This window comes from Gavialis gangeticus, unplaced genomic scaffold, assembly GCF_001723915.1.
Source record: "Gavialis gangeticus isolate Ggan-Ray unplaced genomic scaffold, GavGan_comp1, whole genome shotgun sequence".
Classification (NCBI taxonomy): domain Eukaryota; kingdom Metazoa; phylum Chordata; order Crocodylia; family Gavialidae; genus Gavialis; species Gavialis gangeticus.
Genome location: NW_017729000.1, coordinates 19,392,901 through 19,397,586, shown reverse-complemented (window position 1 = coordinate 19,397,586; position 4,686 = coordinate 19,392,901).

The following is a 4,686-nucleotide window of genomic DNA, read 5'->3' as shown; positions in this document are numbered from 1 at the left end:
GCGGGTTCAGCACCACGGACAGCGCCCGCGGCCGCCCCGCCCCCCCGGCCCGCGGCGGCGCGCAGCTCCGCGCCCTGATTTATGATAAAAAATTTAAAGGAAATCATTTATATTTCAACGGGCCTAAATAGCGGCATGAAAGTTTTATCTAAAGCGGCACCGTATTTCTAGGCGGCCCCGGCGCGTTGGAGGTAATTAATAGAGGGATGAATTGCACGCCTTTGTCTACTTATTAGCCGGCCTTTCTTTGGCACCGTCTAGTTACGGTAAATAAATAAAAGGAGGGAGGGGAAAGAGAAAAAAAAAAAGGCAAAATCGTGGCTCGGCTGCTTGCGCACCAGCGAGCTGCTCTGCCCCGCTCCCCTCCCCGCACACCGGCACCCCTCCCCGGCCTGGCGGGTCTGGGGGTGCGAGGCAGCCCCCGCCGTCGCGGGAGCCTGGCCCCCGCCCCACGACGCCGTCGGGTTTGAAAGAAGCCAGACTGGTTAGGCTAGCTGCTGAGCTGGCTTTAATGAAAGCTGTAAAATATTGATGGTCCTGGCCCTGGCTGCTGCCGTGACACCTTATGACCAGAGGGAAGAAGTCCAAAGGAGAAGCAATAACAAGTTAAAAGAGCCCAGATGGTTTGCCATCAGAAAGGATCTGCAGACCAAAATGTGGCACTGCAGTAGGTGGGAGAGAGAATTCCCCGCCTTGTCAATTATTACAAATATTTCGGGGTGGGATCGGGATAAAACACCAGGGCTGGGCTCACTCAAAAGTGCCTGTGCCACCCCGTGCACTAGTTTTGTCTCCGTCACAAGTCTGAGACTGGGGAGAGGTGCAGCAGGGAAAAGGCTCCATGCACAGGCAGGGCCTAAGCCAAAGCCCAGTGGGCTGCGTCCAGACAAACGTGGCTCTCCAGCTTCCTGGGGACAAGTAGCAGCAGCAGACGTTGTGCCACTGCTAGTTGCCCCTGGGGCACACTTGCGCCATGCACACTCTGGTGTGTGGCAGGTTACCCTCAGCGGGGGAGGGGAAGCTGGGGCCAGCAAGTGTGCTGGCCCCAGCAGCATTACCTGGGGTCCTGGGTGCCTGGGCGGTGCTCCTGTGGCTGGGAATTTGGCTGGCAGCCGGTCTGTGGGTCCAGCCAGCCAGGCTTTGGTTTTGGGCAGCGCACTGCTGCCACACATGCCACCCTGCTTTTTTTCTGTGCAGGTTTTTTTGACCCAGGGTTAATCTCTACCCTTCCCCCTCATTGCAAGGTGTGCTAGTAATTCTTGAAGTTTTTGGTATGGCGTCACAGACGTGCCTGCATCGCCACGTACCACAGAACTGTGCTCATCTGGACATGGCCTTGGAGTCCAAGGCCTGGTATTTCACTGTTACACAATTTGCTTGGGAAAGAGTATGCATAGAAATAAATGAAGTGAACTTTTGCAGTATAATACAACATGCTACTGAATATATACCAGCCCCTTCTACTTTTCAGTGGACAATAGTCTGGTGGGAACTTTTATAACTGCAAAACCAAAAATTTGAGGGATTTTAATAATATTGGGTGTTTTAATTAAATTGCCACTTGCATCAAATTCTACAGCAATTTTTTTTTGCTAGTGTTGCTCTTTTGCTAAAAAGTTCATATTTAGAGATGCATAGAAAATAAGTCGTCCCCCCACCTCTTTTTTTTTTTGCAGGCTCTAAAACACAATAGCATCCTACTTGCTTCCGAGTCCAGATGATCTGATCAGATGCTGTAATCATTCCACGTCCTTGAAGAGGGAGGGTTTCTTGTTTTATTCCCTGGCTTTTTCCCCCCTCTGCTCTGGATCTGACCATGAGCGTAGCCTTCAGGCCTAATTTAAGACTTAGAGACTAAGTTGGTCACATTACAACTGGGATTTTCAGTCCCAGTGATTGATTACAAAACATACTGCTTCTTGAAGGAAGGATTAAGGGCTCCCTGTGCTTTGGGTTTTGAATGCAGATTTCTGACACCATAAAAGAGCAAGAAACTCTGCACATGGTATGATATGGCCGTTCCACTGCACAATCTGATCGAGGAAATATCTAGGGTTACCCAGACAGTCAATTATTCATCAGCTAAACGGCCAAGCATCAATTACCTTGGCTTGATTCTCTTATTCATTAAGGAGATTGAACAGCCCAACTTAACAAAGCAAAAAGAAAGTTGCTAAGTTACCGGAGCTACCTGGCATAGTCACAAGGCTGGCTGACTGCAGTGTCAGAGTTTCAAAGCAAACAGGTCCTACAGAGGGGAAGTTTGATAGGCTATAAAGTAACATGCGGGGCTCAATTTTATAGCAGTCAATGTCAATGCAGGTTGAAGACAGCAGAAGGGAAGAGGGTTAAACAGGGATATAAGGGCTTTGCTCACTTTTAACCAGATGAAAGTTATCTGAGGAGCTGACCCATAATAGTGTATACCAGCAGAAGGTCCCTGAAAATGCAATATATAAATAAGGCACCTGAAATTAATTTAGACTGAGATGCAGACTTGCCAGGAGACAACCCCCTCAACAGGGAGAGATAGGAATTGAATGGGACCATCTTAGTGCAGCAAGGGCAGCTTCATGCAAAACCAGCACCAATGATTTCTTTGGGCCCTTGACACTGACCCAGCAATTCACAAAGCAATGGGACCTCACGTGAAAAATTTCTCTGTTTAACCCTGACCATCAACTCCTGTAGTGGACACGCGATGTGATCCAGCCCATTTTGCCCCCTCTCACTAGCCACTTGAGCTGTGACTGTGTAGGGAAAGGAGATAGGTTTCTTAAACAGGTCTTGATTGCTGCAAGAGGGGGAGAAGAGGACAGAGAGCTGCTTGGAAAAGGGGATCTGATTTCTTGGTAAAGGAGCTATAGCATGTGTTGATAGCAATGGAGATGGTTAGAGGAGGTGTACTATTAAAGTGCAGTTGTGCCCTGAAAAGTGACTTAGGAGTCTGAGGAAAGGTCAGATGCCTGATGACTACAAAATTACAAGAACAGCAGCACTAAGTGGAAAATGTCCAAGTGGTCAGCAATTATAGATTAAATTCTACCAAAGTTCAGAGGTGAATATTTTTACATTGTGGGATTGGGCAAGGGATACACCTTGAAATACTACAACAAAGTTCTCATCCATATTCCAAACGTATGCCAAATGTTTTTATGGAATCCTTGGGTTTGTACAGATAAAAACTCACTGATTTTACACCTGTGCGCTGCACACAGAGGCCTGCTTGTATAATAAACCCAGTTTTGTACAGAGGATTTATTCTAGTTAGCAGTATTGCAGAAACAGATAGAGAATCTACAATAAAAATGTTAATGTCACACCTTTTATCTACATTCCCTAAAATACTTCACAAACTTCAGTTAAGCCTCAAACTACTTACAAGAACGTCATCTCTGGTTCCCAAATGAAGAAGCACACAGGTGCCAAGATGCTAAATAATTTGTCAAAAGCTCATATAGCAGCAAGTTTCTAAAGTTTTCAGTATACATTTCTGCAAAAAAGCATTAGATGAAGGCCCTGAAGTTCAGGTTCTGCTGAGGTGTAGATGGTAAAGACAAAGGTAGATTTATGCTCTCCTTTGTGCAGTCTTGGTCCTGATCCCTGGGTCTGCTATGAAGTGTACAGAAGTAACAGCCCTTTCAGATCCCTTACATTGCTTGGGAATTCCTGCAACACAGCAACATAAATCCAGCATGTCTATCAGATCAAAAACAGATCATTTAAACCCTGCTCTACCAGCGCCTAGGGGCTCCCATCTTCCCAAATAGAGCAACTCAGTACAAGAGCAATGCGGAAGGCTCATATCAGGGCCTCCTACAGTAAGTTATGTGCAATACAGCTAACTGGCAAGATACTGCCATCATTTGCAATGGCTTCATTAAAAACCTGTTAGGCACTTGTAGGCTTCAACCCTTTTATTTACACAGCTCAAGGCACATTCTCCAAGCCATTCTGAGGATTGTCATACAATTCTGTTCAATGATTGCTGAGAGGACTTAAGAAAATAAAAAGACCTAGAGCTTTTCATTGAGACAAAGTAGCAAGACTTTTATTAAGCAGAAGTTTCCAGTAAGTACCCATCTCATCAGGAGTATTGATCTGTTCTGCAAAACAATCATTCCTGGGCCATATAATAATTCAGCAGTCATTATCAAAATGGATCAATGGACTGTGCACGAAAGAACAGGCAACAGTTGAGAGTTGCTTTATTCTCCGTCACCGTTTGATGTTGCCTGGCCATAATTTACTTCCCTGTAAATGGGAGATCACCAGAGTTTGGTGACAGCATAGGTACATGTCAGCCCATGAGAAGTCATGGTTCAGGCTGCTGATTAGGCAAGTGCTCTGCACACAACTAGTCTGTGCTTTAATAATTTTTTGCTCATGATTTCAGTCACTCTTGCCTCTGCCTGTTCCTCCTGGTCTTTCAGACTAAACTCTGCAGAGCAGGGACCATCCTTGATTAATTTTTGTGCAGTGCCTGCACAAGAGGATGCTGACCCAGCCTATTGTCTCCATAGAATGACCATGCATATTGGGTAGCAAGATAAACAGCTGCTCTGCACCTGGAAGAACGCTAGTAGTTCACAGTGCTATGGTACAAACAATTAATGTGCCCCCACAGATAACGGAATATATTATGGAATAATGGTATAGAGACGAGTCCTTCAGCAGGTCCTTTTA